The sequence below is a fragment of the Tenrec ecaudatus genome, chromosome 14 (assembly GCF_050624435.1).
Source record: "Tenrec ecaudatus isolate mTenEca1 chromosome 14, mTenEca1.hap1, whole genome shotgun sequence".
Lineage (NCBI taxonomy): Eukaryota > Metazoa > Chordata > Mammalia > Afrosoricida > Tenrecidae > Tenrec > Tenrec ecaudatus.
In genome coordinates, this window is record NC_134543.1 from 38,176,677 (window position 1) to 38,203,058 (window position 26,382).

General features: G+C 38.7%; 1 protein-coding gene and 1 pseudogene across 10 annotated transcripts in view; one reads left to right on the forward strand and one right to left on the reverse strand.

The window, feature by feature from the left end:
- GPHN (gephyrin) overlaps positions 1-26,382 on the reverse strand; it is a 634,470-nt gene that overhangs the window by 604,915 nt on the left and 3,173 nt on the right. The window lies entirely within an intron of this gene.
- Positions 1,150-2,382, forward strand: LOC142426353 (carbohydrate sulfotransferase 12-like; annotated as a pseudogene).

A 26,382-nucleotide genomic window follows, 5' to 3' on the forward strand; every position in this document is an offset into this window, starting at 1 on the left:
AGCAGGGAACTCCCATTCAACCCAGATTCAAAAGAACACATAGGACAAGGCTGAGAGCAGAGAATATGAGAAAGATGTTTACTTGTGCTTCATTGACTAATAGAATGGGAATTACAGACTACTTAATTGTGTTCGTGCAGAACAGGCACACAAACCAAAAAGCAATTGTTTAAAAAGAACAAAAGGAAACTTGTATGATTAAAAAACTGGAGAAGAGTGTTGTCAGGGTTGTATCCTTTCAATGTATTTATTCAATCTGTATGCTGAACAAATCATCTCCAGAAGCTGGACCATATGAAGAATTTGGCATCAACATTGAAGGGAGCCCCAGAAGGGTAACAAGGAAGGGACAATTCAACCAGGGTGCAGCACAGCACCAAGGAAACGAATCATTCCTCATGATTCCCCCCTCCCGCTACCATGACCCAGTTCTACCTTACAAATCCAGCTAGACCAGAGTACATATTGACACAGATAAGAGCTCTGAACACATGGAATTCAGGACAGATAAAAATCCTCAGGAACAGTAAGTAGTAGGAGTAGCGCTATCATGAGGATAGAGGGATGGTGGGGGTTGGACAGGGAAGAGGGACAAAGGGGGAAGCCATCACAAGGTTGGATATATATATATAGCCCACCCCCCAGGTGGATGAATAACAGAACTGTGGGTGAAGGGAGACAACAGTCAGTGTAAGACACGAAATAACAGCAATAATATATCATTGATCAAGGATTCACGAGGGTGGAAGGAAGGGGAAAAAAGAGAAGCTGATACCAAGCACTCAAAGAGAATTTTTGAAATGTTGATGGCAACATAGGTACAAGTGTGCTTAATACAATAGAATGACTGACTGTCATAAGATTTGTCAGAACACCCCAATAAAATGATTAATAAAAAAATTTAAGATTGAAGGGAGGCTTAACAACATGCAGTATGCAAATGACACAACCCTGCTGGCTAAAAGCAAATAGGACTTGAAACACTACTGACAAGGATAAAGGCTATAGCTTTCAATATGGATTATGCCTCAATATAAACAAAAATCCTAACAAGGCAGCAGCAGCGGCGGGAGGTTCTTGGAGCACCATGGCCCGCCTGCCCTGGGGCCTGAAGTGAGGGTCCAGAGCGGCTGTGCCCATGCGCACAGGATGGCGAAGGCGCGACTGGCCCGGTTCTGGCTGACCCTGGGCTCCGTCTTCATGATCCTGCTGATCATCGTGTACTGGGACAACGTGGGCACTGCCCACTTCTACCTGCACACCGCGCTCTCCAGGCCGCGGGTCCTCCAAGCCCCCGCCCACAGGTGGGCCCAAGAGGGCCCAGGGTCTCCTGGCTGAAGATGCAGACGCCTTCATGGACATGCTGCTCGGCTCAGGCCAGGCACAAAAAACCCCACGGCTGGCAAGAAGAGCCAGCCGCCACCGCCGCCTGCCTCCCAACTGGACGTCCCATACATTGGCCACCGAGCAGAGCCAGGCCAGGTCGCACAGCGAGTCCAGCGGCAGCGGCTGCTCAGGGACCTGTGCGCCAACTGGAGCTTCGTCTTCCCCACAAAGGAACGCGCCTTCGAAGACATCCCCAACTACGAGCTGAACCACCTCACCCACCGTGGACGACTGCCACGGCGTCATCTACTGCTACGTGCCCAAGGTGGCCTGCACCAACTGGAAGCACATGATGATCGCGCTGAACGAGAGCCTGCTGGACGGCTATGGGCACTACCGCAAGCCGCTGGCCATTCCGCGCGAGCACGTGCACAACTCCAGCACCCACCTCACCTTCAACAAGTTCTGGCCTAGCTATGGCAGGTTCTCATGGCACCTCAGGAAGGTCAAACTCAAGAAGTACATCAAGTTCCTATTCGTGCGCAACCCCTTCGTGCGCCTCATCTTCGCCTTCCGCAGCAAGTTCCAGCTGCAGAAAGAGGAGTTCTACAGCCACTTTGCCGCGTCCATGCTCCGCATCTACTCCAACCTCACCAGCCTGCCCACCTACGCCAGCGCCACCTTCCGTGCCGGCCTCCTCAAGGTCTCCTTCGCCCACTTCATCCATTACATGCTGGACCCGCACACCGAGCACCTGGCGCCCTTCAACGAGCACTGGCGCCAGGTGTACCGGCTCTGCCACCCCTGCCAGATCGACTACGACTTCGTGGGCAAGCTGGAGACGCTGGACGCCGACGCCGCCCAGCTGCTGCAGGTGGACCAGCACTTGCACCAGCACTTGCACTTCCCGCCCAGCTATGGCAACTGCACCGCACCTGGAAGCAAGGCTGGTTCGCCAGCATCCTGCTGGCTTGGCGGCAGCAGCTGTACAAGCTCTATGAGGCCGACTTCGTGCTTTTTGGCTACCCCAAGCCGGAGAGTCTGCTGCAGGACTAGGGGCCTGGGCCCCCAAACAAGGCCAGAGAACTTTCTGCCAGACCAGGAGGTTTAGGGGCTGCCCCTGAACCCACAAAGACTGCTTTTAATATATTTCAGATATTTAATATGCTGCCGGCGGGAGTAAAACATGCTCTGCGGCCAGCCCTCCTGATTCTTAACAGCAGTGCATGGGCTATGGGGTCCCAGCGAGACCCCCACCTGACCTCCATGACAAGGACAGGCACCATCTGAGCTGTCTTCACAGAAGAGAGGAACCACATCTCAACTCAAGCCGGCCTTTTTCTTAAACAGTGTTATTGGCTTATTGTTCTCATATCCTACAATTCCACCGTTCCGTCATACAAAGACTTGTACCATTATCATCATGATCAGTTTTAGAGTTCACCCCCCCCCAAAAAAAAAGCAAAAATATCACTTTGAAGACCAGAATATGCCTAACCAAGCCAATCACCTCATGTTCATGTAAGGATGGTGCAGGGTCAGGCCATCCTTCATTCTGTTTTATATAGGGTCACTGAGTTGAACGCAACTCAATGGCACCTAACAATAGCAACCACATGGTTGTGTGACAATTAATAAGGACAATGACAATGAATAAGGAAGACTGAAGACTAATTGATGTGTTTGCATTGTAGTGTTCGTGAAGAATACTAAGTAAATATACCATGCACTTCCAGAAGAACAAATAAATCATTCTTGGTAGAAGTACAACCAGAATGCTCCTCAAAGGGGAGGATGCTAAGACTTCATCTCACGTAATTCCGACATGTTATCAGGAGAAAACAGTTCTTGGAGAAGAACATGATGCTTGCTTGGTAAAGCAGGGGGACAAAGATGGAAATCTACAACTAACGAGATGGATGATACAGTGGGTTCAAACATAAGGATTGTGAGAATGCCACAGAACAGGAAAGTATTTTGTTCTATTATATACAGTATCGCTATGAGTCATACTGGAGCCCTGTTGGCATAGTGGCTACAAGTTCTGCCGCTATCAACAAGGTTAGCAGTTTGAAACCACCAGCTGCTCAGTAAGAGATAGGTGAGGCTTTCTACTCCCTTAAAGAGTGACTGACTGTTTCAGAAACCCAGAGGAGCAGTTCTACCCTGTCCTATGGGGTCGCCATTAGGCAAGAGGAACTCGGTGGCAGTGTTGTTTTTGTTTTGAGATGAATCATAAAGACTCAACAGCACCTAACAACAAACATAATGAGTGCAAAAAAGTCATTCTATTTACATTCTATTTACATGAAGTTTAAGATCAGGAACAACTGATCTATGCTATGCTATGCAATGATGACAAAAATCAAAATACTGATTAGTTAGAAGGAAGATTTTGATAGTAAAAAGTATAAAGGAGGCTTCTGGAAAGGTAGAAATGTTCTTACATCTTGGATGTACAATACTTACATAGTTCTATAAAACAAACCCACTGCCACTCAGTCAATTCCAAATCAGAGAACCTTCCATGTGGATCAGCTGATTCATTTATGCCTGTGACTTTTCTGAGACTCTAAATCTATACAGGAGCAGACACACTCTTGTCTTTCTCCCTTGGAGCAGTAAGTAGATTTGAACCACCAGTCTTGCAGTTAACAGCCCAAAGCTTTAATCCACTGTACCAGGAGGGCTCCTGAAAAGAGTCTAAAGATGTGAAAAAGTCATAATACATACAATCAATATTTACACATTTTACTGTATGTTACACAAGAGTTTTAAAAAACTGCAGCTAGAGTAAGTGACTTCAATAGATATATACTTCATCTCCCACCACTTGGCTGTCAGTTTGTCGTAATGTGGGCACATGTGTGTTGCTGTGAAATTGCAAGCTATGTCAGTGGTATTCCAAATGCCAACAGGATCACTCAAGGTGAACAGGTTTCAGCGGAGCTTCGAGACTAAGAATAGCCAATGAAGGACGTGGCTCCCCACTTCAGAGGAAAAAGCCACTGAAAACCTTATGCATGGCTTCGAAGCATTTTCAAATACTGAAAAGCCTAAACAAATGAAGCATTACATTTCCATAGACACTGCTGGTAAAGCCTTTGGGATCTTCATTTGCTGATAGGGCACAACTCAAGGTAAAGAGAAACATTTGCTGCAAAATACTGTAATGATTGAAACTTGGAACGTGCAAAGCATGAACCGATTACAAGGATCTACATGTGACCTCCTCCCTGGGAGACAGACAACAGAAAAGTGAAAAGTGGGTGAAGGGCGACGTCGGACAGGGCAAATTATGACTAAATAATAATTTATAAATTATCAAGGGTTTATGAGGGAAGGGGGAGCAGGGAGGGAGGGGGAAAATGAGGAGCTGATGCCAGGGGCTTGGGTGGAGAGCAAATGATAAGGGCAATGAATGTACAAATATGCTTTACACAATTGATGTATGTATAGATTGTGATAAGAGTTGCATGAGGCCCTAATAAAACTATTTAAAAAGAGAGAAGAAAATTGGAAGTGGTCAAAAACTAAATGGAATGCACGAAGAAAAATATCCTAGGCATCAGTGAGCTGAAATTAACTGGTATTGGTCATTTTAAATCAGATAACCATAAAATTTACTATGCCGGGAATAATACAATCAAGAGGAATGGAATGACATTCAGTGTCAGAAAGCACCTTGTTAAGTCCATCATGAACTACAATGCTATCTGTGATCCGATTATATTTATCTGCCTTCAAGGAAATCAAATCAATGCAACTATTATTCAACTTCATGCACCAATCACAAGTCAGGAAGAAATTGAAGAATTCTACCAATGACTTCAGTTGGAAATCGATCAAACATGAACTCAAGGTGTATTCATAGTTGCTGGTGATTGAAATACAAAAGTTGGAAACAAAGAGGGAGAAACAGTAATTGGAAAATATGGACTTGGCGACAGAAAGAAAGCTGGAGGTCACATGATTAAATTTTGCAAGACCAATTGAAGATAGAAGACCTGATAAGCTATAGGAGGACAGCAAGATCATAATTCATGTAAAAAAGCAAAAGGTCATTAAAAGACAGGAAAGCAAAGATCAAAGTAGATGTCAAAAGAGATTCTGAAACTTGCTTTTAATCATAGAGTAGCTAAAGCAAATAGAAGAAAGGATGAGGTCAAGGAGCTAAATAGAAATTTTCAAAGGGCAGCTAGAGACTACAAAGCCAAATATTATAACAAAATGTGCAAGGACTTAGAATTAGAAGACCAAAAGGGGAAAAAACACACCTAGCATATCTGAAACGGAAAGAACTCAAGAAAAAAATTCAAACCTCAAATTGCATATTTGAAAGATTCTATGGTCAAAATATTGAATGGTGCAACAAAATATTGAATGGTGCAAGCAGAGAAGACGTTAATAATACACAAAGACACCGTACCAAGATCTATTCGCAAGTCTATAATTTTAAGAAATAGCATACGAGCAAGAACCATTGGTGCTGAAGGAAGACGTTCAAACTGCACGGAATACATTAGTTAAGATCAAGACTCCAAGAAATGAAAGAATACCCACTGAAATGTATCAGAAAGCTGAAGAAGCACTGGAAGCACTCACTAATCTATGCCAGGAAATTCAGAAGACAGCTTCCTGGTCAACTGACTAGAAAAGATCCATAATTTGAATCCATTCCAAAGAAAGGAGATTCAAAAGAATGCCCAAACGAACGTTATCATTGATATAACACAAAAGTAAAATGTTGCTTAAGATCATTCAACAAGGGTTGCAACCGCACATTGATGGGTAACTGCCAGAAGTTCAAGCCGGATTCAGAAAGGACATGGAACAAGGGATATTCAGTGCGATATCAGATGAATCTTGGCTCAAAGCAGTGAATACCAGAAAGATGTTTACTTGTGCTTCATTGACTATGCAAAAGCATCCAACTGTGTAGATCATAATAAACTGTGGATAACTTTGAGAAGAATGAGAATTCTGGAACACTCCATGGTGGCCAGGGTTAGCCCCCACTCTATCATTTAGATCTACAACTTTATATAATTCATTAACAGTGCTTAGTTTTTTTCATGTACTAGAGTGGATTTTTCCAAATAAACCTTAAAAATTCTTAATGGAGCCAGAATCTGAGCCTTCGAAATAAACTGTTTAATCAAAAAGCATTCTATAATTTTAAATCTGAGAGTCACTTAAAGTTTGAAAGTAGTAAAACTGAGTTAGCTCTGGTAATTCTAATTCAAGAACATTGTTGGAGATAACTGCATGCTGCTATTTATCCCGAGTTCCATATACCTGTATTTAAGTTCTTAGCCTCAACACAACTACAAGAGCCAAGGAACCTGACAGATTACCTATCCTTTCTTTTTTTTTTTTAATCAATTTATTGGAGGCTCTTACTCCTTTCTTTTCTAAAGATGATTTATTCATCCTTTCAGGCCATGCTCAAACACTACCTTCTTCAAAATGATACCCCTCCTACAGGCATTCAGTTAAAATTAATTGTTCCTTCCTCTGTGAACCCACAGCATGTTGCTTATACTTCCATTATAGCTTTTATTTCATTCTGCATTTGCATCACTTGCTTTCATGTGTGTAAGTGGACCCTTTCCAGAGAAAGGATATGCCCACTCAGCCAGTCAGATCCACCCAATTATCCTTAGCAATCAATGGTGACAGCACAGCAAGATTACCTTTGTATTTGTTTCTACATTAATGGTGGTAAACTGAAATAGCAGATACTCAACACCTTTTCCCCTACTCAAAGCAAAGGAAGATTACAATGAATAATAAAGATGCTGAATTAATTCCAATTCCTACTTTAACCTACTCTCCAGTAGAAAAATCTAACAATAGATAATAAGTTGTGTTAATACATAGATGGTTGAGGAGGAGACAAGTGGATTGGATTGTTGAGGGCTATATATTCAGAATCTCTTTTCTGTTAACTGACTCTGCTCTTGTCCTCCTGGTTGCTACAACAGAACCTGTATCCCTGGACCATATATGACTTCAATAATCTACGTTCTTTCTCAAAAATCGTAAACACCTAACTGAAAATAACTTCCATTTCTCTCTGAATAATTGAAATAGTCAAATGTGAACAATAAGCAGTTATTTCCAGTGTGGAAACGACACATTTGTGGTAAGAGTGAATGAAACTGACTTGAAGAGTAAAACTAACATGAGAAAAAAAATCCTGAAAGTCTTCAATTCCTGGGTCTAAGCCTTAGTTTCTTCCTACATTCAGGTATCGTGAGACAAGTTCCCTAATGTTCTCATAAGAAACTTTCCCTTTACTATACCTAGTTCAATTTAAATTGTCACTTGCAAGTAATTCAGTCTTGTGAGACATACTGATACTTTGGTGACTTCCAATTAACCAAGCTTCTCTGTATTTACACTCTCATATAGTCCCTTCCAAACAATACCTCTCGACTGGGTTTATGATGTTTATAATGACAGAAGTGAGGCTTCTTAATTGGTATGGCAGCTTCTGCTTTTTCCCCTATAACAACACTTGCTGTCAGAGAACTTCTTGGAACTCACCCATCATACCATGAGGCAAGTGAATCAGCCGCACGAGACCTACGTGCAGAAAAATGAAGGCCTGGACATTAGACAGCAGCTATACTAGAACCCTAGCTAACAGACACTATCTTAATCTGGGTTCTCTGGAAGAACAAAACCAGAGAGTTATAGATCTATGGGTAGATAGTGAGTTAGACAATCTGACAAGCAGACATCAAGATTTACTTCAACGGGTTGGGTCACACAATTATGAGGCTGGCAGGTCCAAAATCTACACTTCAGGCAGCAGGCCAGAGGCTTCTGCAGGCTTATGTCTCACAATTCATAGGTCAGAGGACAAGACGTATGCAGGTCAAATGAAAGAAAGCTCTGCCAAAATATTCATTTACATTCGGGACACTGGCCATCCCCTCAAGAAAACGCCCCCTTTAAATGATTGTTTTTTCATATCGGATGACATCTTGGAAAGTCATTACATTTACAGAACAGCAAGAGGACCACTATCTAGCCAAACCAGTGAGAATCATAGAATACCCAAGTTAACATACAAAATTAACCACTCTGCCTAAACAAAGTATATACAGTTTATTCACAATAATATTTCCCCAGTGCCACAGCCTTCAAGTTGACACTCCAACTGTAAATCTTAGGGGAGCAGATAATCTTTTATTTCTCTCACAGAGCAGCTGGTGGGTTTGAATCCCTGACCTTACAGTTTTCATCTAACACTCACCCAACAGGGCCATCAGGCTCCACAGCACAGAGATATTAAATTGTAGTTTTAAGCCATTACATTTTGTGGTAGTTTGTAATAAGTCCATTAAATATAAAATTCAATTCACACGCAAGTAATAGGAAATTCAATTTTCCCTAACATAGGATATATGTTAAAGAAGGGAAGAAGCCTTGATAGTACAGTGGTTAAAGAACTTGGCAACTAACTGTAAACATGGTAGTTTAAACCCGTGAGCCACTCTGTGAGAAAAAAATATGGCAGTCAGCTTCCATAAAGATCTCTGCCTTGGAAACCCTATGGGGGCAGTTCTACTGTCCTACTGAGTCACTATGAGCTAGAGTCAACTCAAAGGCAATGAGTAGGAGAGGTCATAAAAGAAGGGTCAGGCAAACTATGGCCCAGCACCAACTTTGGCCTGTTACCTATATTTGAAGATTAAGTTTTATTGGAATATATGTTCATTTGCTTACATATTGTCTATGACTTCTTTGTGCTAAAAGGACAAAGCTGAATATCTGCAGCAGAAATCATATAGCACAAAAGGACAAACATATTTACAGAAAGTTTAGCAAACCTTGTCCTATAGTGTTTGGTAAGTATTTTAATATTATATAAATTACTTAAAATGTAAACTTACTTTCAACCAAGTCCTCAGGCTTAAAGGATGGCATCGTAGATGCCTGTAGTGACTTTAGCAGAACATAATGCAATGCATATCACATGGCACACTACTTATTAAGGGAAAAAAACCTGCCATCAAGTAAATTCCAACATAATGACCCTATGTATGGTTTCTGAGGTTTTCTAAATCTTTACAGAGGCAGACAACCTCATCTTTCTCCTACAGAGAGGCTGGTGAGTTTGAACAGTCAACCTTGTACTTAGCAGACCAACACTTACCTTAGAGCCACCAGGCTCCTACATCACCATCAGGTATTCATAAGACTAATAAAGTTCTCATGCATGGGAAAACAACAGCTATATAATCTAATCAGAAATATTTAGCTGCTTATATGGTCTTACTTTAAAGGGCCTCCCCATTGTGGGGCTTTGCGTTTTTCATGTTAGGTATCACCCATGTTAGGTATGAATGGCACTAAGAATCAAAAAACAATGCCATTTCATTATGATGCAAATTGGCATTTTCCTTTTATATTAGAGAAATCACAGATTTCTCTGCAGAGAAAACTTGGAAAATCTCACATCTAGTATTACCTATCTAGTATTGCCTAAGTCAGTGTCTTCCTAAACTTTCCTGCCCAACACTGCTTTGGGCAAAACACTAAATTATCTTTGGGCATCCGTTATTTCATAAAGTATCCCTCTTCTTTTATATATAATATTCCTTTCCATTATTTCCAAGCCACTATGTCATCAATTTAAACACAGAAGATCTGAGCCTTAACGCTTCCTTATTTGTAGGGCAACAATAGGTGTATAATTTTTCTCATTAACAACCAGAAATTCCTCAAATCAACAACCATGTATATGGACAGTTTTATTTCATACTGTATTCCTTAATGATTTGTGTTACATTAAAAAAATTTTCAAAAGACATGATAGAGACAAAGATGAAGGAAAGGGGTAGGAAAGAAAAGGCAGAAGAGAGAAAGAAGAGGGAGAACATACACAAATTTTTGTATATAGAAGTAGTTTTCTCCATGGATCCTAGAGAATCTCAACTATCTAAGTGGTTTCACATATTACTCAAATTTTACTATATACCTATACCTTAAAAATGCCAAATTGTCACCTTGAATTATTAAATTACATATATCTTCAGTCTTTAACTGCCCAAAATTTAAGCTGGAAAGTAAGAAATTAGAACAAGCAGAAGCTTGGCAGACAGCTGATAGTGACATTCCCAAAATAAAATATTTTAAAATAGCTTGAGAATAAACTGAGGTCAGCGATCTAAACTTTATATTCATTGCTTTTTGCTGCCCTATTTTTAAAAAGTACTCACACTACAAAGCACAACGACAATCATTTAATGAGTGAGCCTACTATGTAAGCACACTCATGAAATGTTTACATTCATTATCTCACTTATAATAATCCTGAGACTGGCATTAGTCTTGGTCCCCATTTCACAGATGAGAAAACTGAATTTAGAAAAAAAGTAACTCTGAAAATTTAACTTTAGTCAATTTAGATATAAACCTAGGCATTTCAAATCAATAATTTTACTGTCAGTAATAGATTGCACATAACATGAATATAAGCAACCTTAGAATGGTAAACACAGACTATTTTCTGAGATTGAGATTGTTAAGATTTTAGAGCTGAATGAGATCTAAGAGACCATCTAGACCATCTAGAAAAATTTCCATTTTACAAATGATACTAAACTCAATGAAAAATCCAAAGTAAAAAGTCATCACAGACATCTTTCCCCATGTAGTAGAAACAGAGTCTGATGCTTCATTGTTTCTACTAGATGTTATTATAGGTTTGGGAAGTAAGATTAAAAAAATATTCAGTCAAAATTTAATGGGAAAAAATGAAGGTAATAAGTAATTGAGGGAAATTAGACGTGTTTATATATAGATATATGGAAGGGGTAAGGGAAGTTGTCATTGTCAGGTGCTGAGTTCCAACTCGTAGCAATCCTATAACACAAAACTAGAATTTTAAAAATTTCACAGTAGATATCTACATGGAAAACTACTATTTCTATAGCAAAAATCTATAAGAATATATAAAAGTCATATATACAATTCCAAAAGATCATTTTGCAGAAGAAAGACCACCATTCTCCAGAGGTATTGAACAGAATTCTGGTGTGTTTTAAAAATGTGCTCCATTCTTAAATGAGTTTATAAAACCTTAAACTGAAAAAAATTTAGCAAGACTCACAATTGCATTGTCACAGCCTTTAATATCCGAATATATAATGAGAACTCCAAACACCACACTGTGAATGAGTGTTTTCTAGCTCACAGTGCCCCAATGGAACTGCCCTCCTAGGCTCTCAGAATTTCAGAAGTTGTAAACCTTTTTGGAAGCAGACCACCTCATCTGATGGGTTCAAATTACTAGTACCTTTGGGTCAGCAGACCACACTTAACCTGCTGTGCCACCAGGGCTCTTTGAAGTCCTGAAAGAAGAGACGTATTATGTAGCAATTCCCAAATTGTTTTGAGCATGTAACAATGTTTTCATACCACACTTTCCAGGTAAGTGTTCCTAGAATAAATTCTTGGAAATACTGGGAAGAACAGAAGAAAAAACGCCGAAGACCCATAATTCCAAAAAAAGTGACATGAAAGTCTTGTTTAAGCCTAACAAAATCTTATTTGCTTTACTTTGTATATACTACCGTTCTAGTATACCCTAAGATAACAATTCTTATGTAGAGTATCAAAAACTAGAAGATAATCATTGTGAGTGCTTCTGGTACATAAATTAATCACTCTTGCTATTAAGGTCCTTGGGTGGAGCCACTAATTCTCACACTTGAACTGACTCTAACTCTGATTTAAAAATTATCTGCCAGAGGAGCATTTTCTTGGGAGAAGAAACCTATAAGAAATGGGGCAGATATAGTGAACCCTTTTCTTAGGGAAAAAAAAAAAGAAAGACAAGCAGAAATGCATCAAGAAAGGGAGCCTCTAGAAAAAGAGTAATTTACCCATCAAATTCCCTCTTCCAGTAGAGTTGGGCTGCAACCCACACCAGCAGTCAAAATCACCAGACGCTCCTCCAGAGAAAGCCAGGACTTTCTGCTCCTGTGAACAGTTAAACTCACAGGAGCAGTTCTATCCTGTCCTATAGGGTCACTATAAATCGGCATCAACTCAATGCAGTGAATTTGGTTTGGAGTGACAGAAATGCCTCATTTTGAAGACTTCCCTTCCTTCTATGTCAGTTTTCTGAGGCTGACTATTTAGTCCTATTTTGAAGACCCCAGGATGGGCACATGTTACAGGAGGCCAAACTTCACTTTTGGTTACATGATTGACCCAAAGGTGAACATACAAGTCAAGGGGTATCCTGGAATTTTATATACAAAAATCTTTCTTCAGGACTAACTAGTTGGAACAGTTGGACTGGAATTGGCAATTACTGTAATTTCCTAGCCCTGCCCTTCCCTGATCCTGGCTATATGAAAGAAGTTGTCATGCAACAAACTAGTGGGGGCAGGGCAGAAAAGAGCAATGAAATAGAGGGTTACAGTCATTGATTACATACATTTACTGATACATAGTTTCAGTCCCCACAGTTCTAAAGACAGGCCGTCTCGGGAAGCCTATAGGGCGGTTCTACTCTGTCCTACAGGGCTGCTGTGGTTCAGAACCAACTTGATATCAATAGACTTGGTTTGTTATTTGAAAAAAAGAATCCTAACTTATGTACTCACTCAATGACATATGCCTCATAAACACTTGTATATCAAAAATGTAGTACCCAATAAATGCAAGCACATTAAACACATCTTTTTGAAATGAAAGTTGACAATGTCTATCAAAATTACAATTTATTACCCTTGCCCCCTAAATTTTACATGGTAATTATTCTTGTTTTAAAATATTCATAAACACACAATGATAAATATACAATGTTACTAGCTACAAAATGTCACAATGTAAAATTTGGACCTCAATGTCTATCACTTAGGGAAGGATTAAATATAATATAATCTATGATGTAATACAATAGAAGCATTAGAAAGAGAAATTTGCATTTATGAGCTAAATTTTACGTGCCAAAAGGAGTGAAATGTATTGATTAAGAGCTTATACTCTAGAGACCGGATGAGATGCACTCCATGGGACCCTTGGTGATGCTGTGGGTTAAGCTTTGGGCTACTAACAGAAAGGCCAGCTGCTCAAAAGGCAAGTCGGTTTGTTGCAGTAAGAATTACAGTCTCAGAAACCCTAGTGAGAAGTTCTATTCTGTCCTATTAGGTCGTAGAAGTTAAAATCACCTTGGAAACAATGGTTTTGATATTTTTGTTTTGTGTTTTTTCTGTTGTTATTTAATATTTTATACACAATCTATTTTGTGTATAATCAAATATATGCTTGTAAGTAAAAAATAAGGGGGCCTAATTTAACAATATATTTCATAGTACCTTCCTGTTAAATAAAAAGTGTTATATTTTTAAAACGTTTTTTCTTTCTAAAAAACATAAAGGCTACTTAAAGACTTTTTAATTAATTTTAAATATGGCTTAATAAATTAAGAATAAATATGCATTTTAATGCAAATGTGACTTTTATAGCAAGTATCTTCACTTAATCACACAATAATCTCTAAAGCTTACATTAGAATAAAAAATGTTTGTGATTAACTCTTAGGTTTGAAAATAAATATCTTTCAATCTTGCATCATTTTATGATGAGATTTACATGTACACAATTTCTTGTTCCCAAAATATTAAAACATTCTTAATCTGGACTAGATGTTTATAAAATCATTTTAATGGGAGGATTCTTACAGCTCTTAAAATTTTTTACCTCCTTGCCACCCCCCACCTCACCCTTGTGTGGATTAGATTTTACAGATTGTTCATTTCAAGTGTACATTTTTCTAAATTTTTTTAACTTAATAGTAAATACAGAATTAAAGGAAATCTATTTATTTTCTTCTGATTACTTAGATTATGCTTGCTTTCTTACTGTCATGCCTTTCTACATTTTATTAGCATCTTCAGCATCAAATTCAATTAGCCCTAATCCTAAAATCTCAAAGTATACAGAAATAAGTAAAAACATTTACTATAAAGATACCAAATCATCCACTGATGCCCTGAATGGAAATGCGTTCTTCTAAGTACCACACGCTAACCGAGCACGCCACTGGAGCATCCCAGAAATGTGTTCTCTAGATTCAATAACTCAGCTCTACTTATTTGTTTAAATAATACACCGGATAGGTTTAACTAAACAAGAACAGCAATTAAATTACAGTCAATGTTATCTCATAAAAAGCAGGACATTTGTAATAGCTTTAAAATGTGTTAAGAATTGTTTGGCATGAAACAGTTTGGGTGCTTAAATTAAGTTTAATTATTTAAAGCAAAAACAATATAAGAAGCACTTTTTTCCTTGAAATGCAACACAAATGATTAATAAACATAAAACATTAATTTGTCATTTCTAAATTGAGTGACTAATGCCTGGTAAGACTCAGGGTCAGTGAAAATAAGGAAGACTCAATGAGATGGATTCACAATGGCTGTAACAATGGGCTCAAACAATTGTGAGGATGTGACAGGACCCTGCGGTGTTTCTTTCTGTTGCACAGCAGGTCAGGACACATCAGTCTCTTAGATGCATATAGCAACAGCAGCAACACTAGAAGATATCCTCTAAAAAGACTAGGACTATGTTTGTCTTACTATTGTGTGCTTCAATAAACGCAGGACCTGGCACACAATGGATGTTGAAAATTAACGAGTTATTTGATGTGTTCTTCATATTAACCCTACAAAGTAAGCATAATTACCATAGTTAATCTAAAATACCTACCAACCAGTTCCTATTGAGACATTCCAACACATAGCAAAACCATGAGGTAAAACATGGTTAAGTCTCCTGAAAACACTAGGGGAAGCAGAATTTTTGGCTCTTAACGTGTTATTTTGACAATCAGACTTTTCAAAATAACAGTTTTTCAGAATTTACTTAAGTAGGTATAATTTCACATTTTCATTTTTAAGATGTCATGAAATTCCTTTACTAAAATGATCTTCATAAAGATTGTGCTCAGCATCTAATATGCAATATATTAAATTTTATTCTATAAGGTATCTCAATATACATTAATAATATATTATTGCCATGGATATATTATCATTTTTAAATGCTCAACACCATTCCATCTATCATGAATTTTATGTTACTAATCAAAGCCAAGTTATGGTTCACTTAAATGTTTCTAGGGAAATACTTCCTAATCAAAGGCGCCCTGTTGACCCAGTGGCTCAGCAATGGGGCTGCTAACAACAACCAAAAAGCAATTTGAATCCAAAAGCCACTCCATGGGGAAAAGATGTGGCAGTCTGCTTCCTTAAAGGTTTACAACCTTGTAAACCCTATGGGGCAGTCTACTCTGTCCTATAGGGTCAGAATCAACTCAATGGCAGTGAGTTTGGTTTTGGATGCTTCCTAACCTACCCCAACAACTGTGAAGAGTCCATTTGAACTCATATTGACCCTAAAAGACAGAACAGAACTGGCACATTACAAAAAATGTCTATCTTTGTTTTTTCTTTTTTAAATCATTTTATTGGGGGTTCATACAACTCTTATCACAATCCATACATACATCCATTGTGCCAAGCACATTTGTACATTTGTTGCCATCATCATTCTCAAAACATGTGCTTTCTACTTGAGCCCTTGGTATCAGCTCATTTATTTCTCTCCCTCCCTCGCCGCCGATCCTACCTCATGAACCCTTGATAATTTATAATTATTATTTTGTCATGTCTTATACTGTCCGACATCTCCCTTCATCCACTTCTCTGTTGCCCATCCCCTAGGGAGAAGGTTATATGTAGATCCTTGTAATCGGTTCCCCCTTTCTACCTCCATCTTCTCTCCACCCTCTCACCACCGGTCCTGAAGGGATCATCTGTCCTGGATTCCCTGTGTTTCCAGTTCCTATCTGTACCAGTGTACAAACTGTGGTCTTGCTGGATTTGTAAGGCAGAATTGGGGTCAGGATTGGGGGGGGGGTGAAGGAAGCATTTAAGAACTAGAGGAAAATTGTATGTTTCATCATTGCTACACTGCCACCTGACTGGCTCGTCTCCTCCCCGAGACCCTTCCGTAAGGGGATGTAAGAATAGCTATCTTTATGGAAATCAATTGCCATTTCTTTCTTCCAAAGAATGCCTGGGGGGTTTGAACCTTTTGATTAGCAGCAGAGCACTTTAGCCACTGTGCCATCAAGACTCCTATGCTTCCTAAGCTGCTATATATGACAGGGCTTCAAAAAGTTCTTGGAAAATTCCATTATCTTTTTAACCCCATTTTTCCAAGAATGTTTTGAAGCACTCTTGAAAATCTTACACCAGCCACATGTTTAATCAAACACTCTCTAAGCATTTACTTCCGTCATTAGTAGGTGCTATGACAAAGGACTACATAAGAACACAATTACCTTCTTCAATCACTTTAAAATCTACTTTGAACAAGGTGTGTATAAATGAAAATGGTAGCAAAATGCACCAATGCAACATCTGAAAAGAACTAAAGAATACTGAGTATATACCAATCACTAGAAAAGAATGCCTTGTCTGGTAAATAGCAGGCAATTACAAGAGAGGGAAGGTCTCATGGAATGCACGGACACAATAGCCCCAACACTGAACTCAAGCATACCATGGAATCATGAAGATGGCACAAGATCAGGCGATATTGTGTCCTGTTACAATGAATCAGAGCATACTTTATGACAATTAAAAACAACTCCAAATACACATATGTGCTAGGCATAGTCGCATACATTATCTAAGTTAATTTCCACGCCTCTGTGTAGTAGGCGGCATCTTCACGTTGAAGGAGCAAACTGAAATTCAAAGAGGTTGGATGACTTTACAAAGTAAAGGAAAATTAGAATCTATTTCACTGTGATGTCTTTTTTTTTTTCAATCACACATGATTACAGAGCATAGGCAACATGTATAGACACTGTAGGAAACTAAGAAAGAATAATTCCTAGAAAGGAATTCCCTAAGAAGGTGAAGCTTGAGCTGAGTCTAAAACTAAATGTAAGATTGAAACCACTGGTAACACAGTTTGTAGCAGTTACCTGTTATCAAGTCAATTCCAACTCCCAGTGACCTCATATGTTACAACAGTGTAGAACAGCCACAGGGCTTTCTTCTTTTTAATTTTAACTGACTTCGATTGCCAGGCTTTTTCTTCTAGTGGTACCGCTGGATGGGTTTACCCTGGCCAACCTTTAGTTAGCGCAACAGTGCAAACTATTTGTTTCACCTCAAAAAAAACCCTCATTGCTATCAAATTCCTACTTGTAGCGACCCTATAGGACGGGGTAGAATTGTCCCTGTAGGTTTCCAAGGCCATAACTCTTTACAGAAGTAGAAAGCCCTGTCTTGCTCCCTCAAAGCAACTGGTGGGCTCAAACTGCTGACCTTGCAGTTAACAGTCCAATGCTTAACCACCAGCTTAACCAATACACCACTAAGGGTCTTAAAAGTGCCCTAGTGGAAAAATAGTGACACACTTGGCTGCTAGCTGAAAAAACTGGTAGTTTGGAACCCATCTAGTACAATGGCTTTGGACCAGGCAGTGTTTTGTTCTGGGGTACATAGGGTTACTACTATGAGTCACAACCCACTTGAAGGCACTTAACAATATAGTAGCTCTCCAGGAGAAAGACCTCATAAAAATTACAGCCAAGAAAACTCTATGGAGTAATTCTACTCCATTGCATGGGTCACACTGAGTCAAAATCTACTCGACAGAACCTTAACAACAGACCTCACTTAAAAGCTATTACAACAAAAATTTATAACTACCATTTCCTCCAGTTTAGAATCTAAACTGTGAAATTTTCAATTTGTCTTTCATTTTTGTCTTTAATGATCGTTATCAACAATAAATTTTGTGTTACCAGTTGTTTAAATTGTGCACTTAGTTTTAGACTCTGCTCAGGCCTCACTTTTATAAAATCTTTCCTAGGAATTATTTTGAACATTTGTTTCCAACAGTGTTTATAAATGTTTATCATTTTTCCTATTATTAAAAAAAACAATTTTTACACTAAAACTAATATTCTCTTTCCATCTGATCAAGATGCTAAAGGATAGAAATATATAGTGCATGAGAGTTTGACAGTGCTCTTCAAGAACAATTCCTTTTATAGTGAGAAAAACTGAAAAATAGTGAATATGTTCAAGGTTATAAAATGTTACTAGCTAGATTACCAGGAGAACAAGTTGCCTGGTATTCTTTTCCAAACCCTAGTGGTTCCTTTTTGTTTGTTTTAATCATTTTATTGGGGGCTCCTACAGCTCTGATCACAATCCATACATACATCCATTATGTCAAGCACATTTGTGTATGTTACCATCATCATTTTCAAAACATTTTCTTTCTACTTGAGTCCTTGGTATCAGTTCATTTCCTCTTCTTCCACCCACCCTCTCTCAGGAACCAACTGTTGTCTCCTTCACCCATTTTCCTTTTGTGCATTCCCCAGGGGGTGGGAGGTCGTATGTCAATCACTGTGATTGGTTCCCTCCTTCTCCCACCTTCCCCTTACCCTCCTGGTTTCACTACTCTCATTATTGATCCTGAAGGGTTTATCTGTCCTGGATTCCCTGTGTTTCAAGCTCTTATCTGAACCAGTGTTCATGCTCTTGTCTAGCCAGATTTGAAAGGTAGAATTGGAGTCATGATAGTGCCGGGGAGGAAGTATTAAAGAACTAGAGGAAAGTTGTATCTTTCAATGGTGCTATACTGCACCCTGATTGGCTCTCTGTGACCCCTCTGTTAAGGGGATGTCCAGTTGTCTACAAATGGGCTTTGGGTCTCCACTCTGCACTCCCCCTCATTGACACTGATATTATTTTTTGTTCTGGGTCTTTGATGCCTAATACATGATCGCGTCAATACCTCATGATCACATAGGCTGGTGTGCTTCTACCATGTGGACTTTGTTGCTTCTCAGCGAGATGGTCGTGTGTTTATCCTCAAGCCTTTTAGACCCCAGATGCTATATCCCTTGACAGCTTGGCACCATCAGCTTTCTTCACCATATTTGCTTATATACCCATTTTGTCGTCAGCAAATGTGTTGGGAAGCTGTGCATCACAGAATGCCGGGTTATTGGAACAAAGTGTCCTTGCGTTGAGGGAGTACTTGAGTAGAGGCCCAATGTCCGTCTGCTACCTTAATACTTAATATATAAATATATGTACATAGATTTTTTTCTCTATCACTATATATAAATACATTTAAATATGTATATGCCTGTATTTAGATCTCTGTAAATGTCCTTTGCCTCCCCTTGATTACGCCCCACCCAGTATCCTATGCCCTCCTTGCCATCAATTTTAGGTTGGTTGTTGTTCCCTTGTCCTGGGTTAGTTGACAACCTCACTTCCTTTCCCCCGCCTCCCCCTTTCCATTGTCACCCTACACACACACAAAACAGTCAGTCCTGTTTCCTCCTCAGGATTGTTTATCCCACCTATCTTATCTAGAAAGACATGCAGAGACAATAATAAGTACAAAAACAAGACAGAGCAAAATAAAACAAGACAAAACAACAAAAAAAGAAAAGCCTATAAATTGTTTGTTGACCTTTTTGAGTGGTTTCTTGTCAAGGCTGATGGAGTACCATTCTCTGACCCCAAAGTCTATTTTTGGTATTCCCAAAAATACTTCATTGCTTTGCTCCCCTTGCTGTCTGTTGCATGCCCTTAGTGTTTCGCCCCATGTGGTAGGGTCAGATCTGGCACAATTCCCACACTGTGTCTCCAGTGTTGTCCACCATAGCGCTATCGGTCAGTGAAGGATGTCATGTCTCAACCCTATGGTCAGTCCTCTTTGTGGATTGGCTGCTCTGAGCAGGAATATCATCCAAGGGGCTTGGTGGGCCAGGATGCACTCCACTCTCTCTCCTTCCCTCTTTGTTTGCTCCTGTGTGATCCAATGAAATGTGCCCCTATCCCTGAGCTGTAGTTTCAGTGCTATCCTCTGAAGTGCATTCTTCTGGGCGGACAGGTCCACTTTTTTTTTTTTTTAACCAGGTAGCAAAACCAAAGAAGAATGACCAAGTCTGGAGTTACATAATAGACTCACTTTAAATTTCTTTCAAGTTTCTGATTTTATCTAGACAACTCATGCAAATGTTATACTCTGTGTGCCTGATGTGTTCATTGCATATCTTAATGCTTTAAGATGCTCTAAATTACTTACTCTAAAGTTAAAACAATATGTTAAGAATTTTTGCTTGTTCCCAGGGCTTAGACTCTAGGCCTTTAATAGTGTTACCCAAAGGGGTGCTGGAAGGATCCAGGGGGCTGGAAAACTACATTATCCTGAATTATGGCTTTTAATTGCCAGGTGGGCCCTGAGTAATTTTTGCCCCCAGGAAAGGATGGTAGGACAGATAAGTTTAGGAACCTACACCTTAGAATATCCTTTGACACAAGGGATAAAAGTTCCTTCCATTTGAGAAATCCCCAAACCCACTGCCATCCAGTTAATTCCAATTCACAGCAACCCTACAGGGTTTCCAAGACTAATCTTTACAGATAGCCTTATTTTTTTTTCTCCCATGGAGCAGCGATTGCATTTGAACCGCCAACTCTATAGTTGGCAAACCATCGAATAGCTAACCTCCAAATTATGGTAAAACCCACTTATTTCACAATATCTCATTTCCATGCTCTAATTTTCACATTAGGAGTCTTTTTAAAAGCACAAATCTAATCTCATTCTTCCAAAAATATACAATTACTGGAAGTACTACTATAAAAGTTCTTGGAGTTATTTTAATGACAAAATTTTCACTAAGCTCTACTTAAGTTTAACTGATTAAATATGAATTATTTTATCAATTCATTAAAAAACCTAAAGAGAACTTTACTTGCTTAGATATTTACTTTTTGAGAGGGCTTGTTAATATATATATATATATATTTATATATATTTATATATATATATATATATTTATATATATTTATATATATATATGTATAGTTTTTTAATTAGTCAGCTAGCATGCTACTCATATTGGCTATAATCACAATTACTTTTAAGTAAGTTAAATAATCCTTCTCCTTCTTGGTATTTATTGTCTCAGCTCAGATGTGAAGGAAGAACTCACTTATGCTTTCATACTTTCTTTTTTAGACTTTATTTAACATCCCAAATTCCAAATACATTTTGTTCTTTTTCAATTCTATTCACAATAAGCAAGTGCAGATTTTATCTACATTACTCAGTTTCATGGTCCAGTCAGTGGTTAGGCATTTGGCTGCTAACTAAAAGGTCAGCAGTTCTAACACACCATAGGCTACATGAGCAAAAGATGTAGCAGTCTCCTTCAGTAAAAATGTACAATCTTGGAAGCCCCCTCTGTCCTACAGAGTAGCTATGCACCAGAATTAACTTGACAGCAATACATTTTCACTGTTTCAAAAAGATATGTTATTCAATTTAATCTATCACCAGAAGTAAACATAAACTTATTTATTGTTCCTTCTCCAAAGCATATTTGTTGTTTTTCCATAATATACTCAGTTTGAAGTCATATGAAGTCAAATGGTCATATGTATTTTTAATATAGTTTGTAGTAATCTCTTTTAGAAGAATTAATACCTGACTAGCCCCAAGGAATTGGAGATTGATGATGCCCCCAATGTCCAACTTTCGGATGATGCTATTCAGCTTCACTTACCCCAATTCATCCCTTGAATATATTCCCTCATGTTTCTGAGTGCTGCAAATCCCTTGCAACATCACACAAAACTCAGGAAGCATGAGGAAATGTCTCACTTGGCAATGAGTCCTGTTCAGTCCCAAACTGGTCAGGCAGGGGTAAGCCTGACGCTGGGTGCCGAGGGCACACACCACTCCTGGCTCTTCCTGGTGATAAGAACACACTCCCTGCTTCCCAGGGGCCTCCTTTTATAATCAGCAGAAATGGATTCCAGTGAATAAGGTTTACAATCACTCACATAGCTTCCCCACCTTCTTACCATGCAGGGAAAGATCATTTGATGAGTTACATTGAGTTACAATAATGCAATCAAATTAATATATGATCTTTCACCTTTTTAATGATACCTAAATATAGTAATCTATTCTCTACCCTGGACTATCTTATTTTCGTAAACATGGCCTGGGGCCTCTTGCAAGATGTTTCCAGTAGTCATTGACCTGCTACTGATCTTAATCAGCCAGGCTTTTTATGAGGCCACTCCAGAAACAACTATTCTCCTCTCAGCTATCGCATGTCATTCCTTGCATCTTAACAGTAACCAAGGTAATAATTAAAGAGTGTGGCCCAATTCACACCCTCTACTAAGGTCAAGTCTTAATCTCATCCTATTCCTGTTAATTAGCAGATAATGCCCTCCAAAATGGGGCTATAGCCAAAAGCGTACCAAGTCCAAAAATACATCATATAAAGGATGATGTCTAGAAGGACCATATTAATTGATTATAACTCAAAGTTAAAACTCTTAATTTGGAGCAACATATGTACTAATAATTTTTAAATCTATGTCCAGTGATGGTTTTTATTAAATACATTCATTCACAATTAATTTAATATTTTCATGCTTTCTCTAATACATTCCTTCTGACCAAAAATTTATAAACAATAGCCTAGTTTGAGAAAACATCTGTATTAGTCTGGGTGCTTTAGAGAAACAAATCTACAGAAACTCATGTATAAGAGAGAGTTTTATATAAAGGTTAAGTGCACATCAAGAAAACATACCAACGCAGTGCTGCCCAAGCCCACAAGTCCAACATTAACCCATAATACCAACCCACAAAGTCCTTTTCCATCTCATAAAACAGACGTAATGATGTCGACTGCAGGAGGAAAGTCGAGTCAGTGAACGTGTAAGCATCTCCGTGCTGGCAGGGGTCTCCACACAGTTGCTCCAGCACCCAGGGCTGCATTGGGGTAGGTCCATGTGGCTTCTCCTAGGGGATGTCTTGCAGGAAGTCAGCCTTGCAAGCTGAAGCAGAGAACTGCTAAGGCAGCTGCACCCTGGTGTGACCATCACAAAGCAAGGGACCCGTGAACTAGAAAGATGAGACTCACCGAGCCATTTATCCCTCCACCCTTCAATTAATCCCACATGTGTTTATCAGTCAGGTTGGCACAATAAACTAACTCAACATCTTTTTTTTAATTAACCATTTTATTGGGAAGCTCGTAAAATCTTACAATTCATCATTCAATTGTATTAAGCACACTTGCATATATGTTGCCATCAACATTTCCATAACACTTTCTTTTTACTTGAGCTCTTGGTATCAGCTCCTCTTTTTTTCCTCTCCCTCTCACCCTCGTGAATCCTTGGTCAATTATATATTATCATTGTTATTTCATGTCTTACACTATCTATTGTCTCCCTTCACCCACATTTCTATTATTTGTTGGACTATACATCCAACCTTGTGATGGGTTCCCCCTTTGTCCCCTTCCCCATTCCCACCAGCCTCCCTACCCTCAGAATATTGCTACTCCCTCTACTGTTCAAGAGTTTTTTCTGTCCTGAATCCCATGTGCAGAAAGCTCTTTTCTGGTCTGAGCCATAGTAGTTGAGGGAGGAAGCATTCAGGAACTAGTGAAATGATATGTGCTTCATAAGTGATATACTGCACCCTGGTTGAACTGTCCCTTCCTTGTAACCCTTCTGTGGGGGGATGTCCAATTGTCTACATATGGGTTTGGGGTCTCCACTCCAACCCCCCTCTTTCACATTGATATAATTGTTTTGGACCTTTTGATACCTGATACTTGACCCTGTCAACACCTCAGGATCACACAGGCAGTTGTGCTTCTTCCTTGTGGGCTTATTTGCTTCCCTGCTAGATGGCTGCTTGCTAACCTCAAGCCTTTAAGGCACCAGAAGCTATATCTTTTGATAGCCAGGCACCATCAGTTTTCTTCACCACATTTGTTTATGGACCCATTTTGTCTTCAGTTATGGTTCAGACCTCTTTTTAACAATAGTCATATAGATATTATTAAAAAATAAGGCATTTTTGACAGAATATACAATTCCATTTGGTAGCATTTAGATTTTGTTTGCAATAGTGAAATGTCTATTTCTGAATACTATCTATTCAAAATATGCATATGTATGTAAATGTATACATGTGTATATACCCTTATGAGTAAATACACTTTTCAGAAAATAAAAGTCACATAATGTACTAGAATAGGTTTGGGAAATAAAGTGGTTAAATAATTCCATAGCTAGATCTTGATCTCCTTGGCTTAGAACTTGGTTTTAATATTTTCAATGACTGAAACGTTCCCTATATGAATCTATAGTATGTTTGGTGTTCTAATTTAATTGGAATCCCTGGGTGGTGCAAACCAGTAACCCATTAATAAAAAATTGGCAGTTCAAGTCTACCCAGAAGCACCTTGGAAGAAAAATCTGACACTCTACTTCTGAAAAATCAGCCATTGAAAACCCTACTGAGCACAGTTGTACTCTCTGAAATACATGCGGTCATCATGTATAGAAGCAGGGTCAAGGGCAACTGATGTGTCTGCAATGAGCCTCTTATCTAATTTATATTAACTTGTCTGATACTGATTTCAACCCCCCCCCCCAAAAAAAAACAACAAACCCAAACTCAGACCCACCGAGTCAATGCTGGCTCAGAGACCTTATGAAAACAGGGTGGGAATGCCCCTTTGAGTTTCTGAGCCTGTAACTGTGTAAGGAAGTAGAAAGCCCCGTCTTTCTCCTGCGGAGTGAATGGTGACTTTGAAGCACTGATCTTGGAGGTTAACAGTCCAATGTGTCCAACCACTACATCATCAGAACTCCCCATTGGTTTCAATATGTCTTATTACTTTCAGTTCAATATCTTAGTGCAATTAAAAGATATATTACCAGATCAAAAATATGATTTTAAATAATGTCCTTTTCTATTAATTTGCTCTTTTTTTTCTTCCCACTCTTTTGTTTTAAGTAATAGATTAAAACAATATACTATATTAGGTTAAAGGAGACTTTCTGCTCCTATGAAGATCACAGTTTCAGGAACCCATAGTTACAACTCTACTTTGTTGTGTAGGGTCATGATGAATCTGAATTGACTAAACAGCATGAGTTTATTTGGTTATTCTCTTCAGAATGTTAACTTTTAACTAAGTGTCATAAAATCAAACCTTAGCAATGAGTAGATGATGTGATATTAAACAAGAATGAGGTATAATCTACCTGATTCAGTATCAAAATATATACATATTCATCATATTCTTTAAAATGATACTGCAGAAGTTTTATATAGGTAGAACTGCTTTAGTGCCTTGATGAATAGCTCTTCCAAAATTGCAATAAATAGGTGAAAAGTGACACACTTGGAACACAGTAAGTTTGCTATGTAATTGGTAAAACTGATTATAAGTATAATTACTACTGAAACTGCAACAAGAAAAATAAAACCATTAACACTGGCTACCCTACATCTTTTGTCTACTTTCAAAACAACAGATAACTTATTTGCCTTATGTTATTATCAAATTACCTTCCGTCTCTGTTATAAATAGCAATGAGAGAACAGTAGAAACAGATATATTAAAAAAATAAACCTTAGATCAGCAAACACCATATAGCCTTCATTTCTGGCAAATCAACTATAAATTTACTAATAAAGGTATTTTTAGAGCAATAATCTTAACATAAAATGCTTGTGTATACCAACTGTTTCGTGTACATACATGTCATCATTTAGTAAAAGTAATTATTAGTAAATCTAAAATGCTGCACGCATTACCATAATCTGACGGCCACACCCCAAATGATTCAAGATAGTTAAGTTAAAAAGGCATACCTTTCCTACATATTTTCCTTTCTGCCATTATTCTTTTAAAATTCCAGTAGTTACAGTAATTCGTTATGAGAAGTTTCAAAAGCCGGCATACTGTATTTGCAGAGACAAAACGTAAAGAGTGCGGTTGCAAAGCGCTAAGTACAAATAGTATTTTCCAATAGGTTAATAAACATGTCGTAAAGATTTTAGAAATCAGAATACAATTTCATCGAAATACTACCTAGCACAAATAGAAATGTCTGTGGACCATGCCAC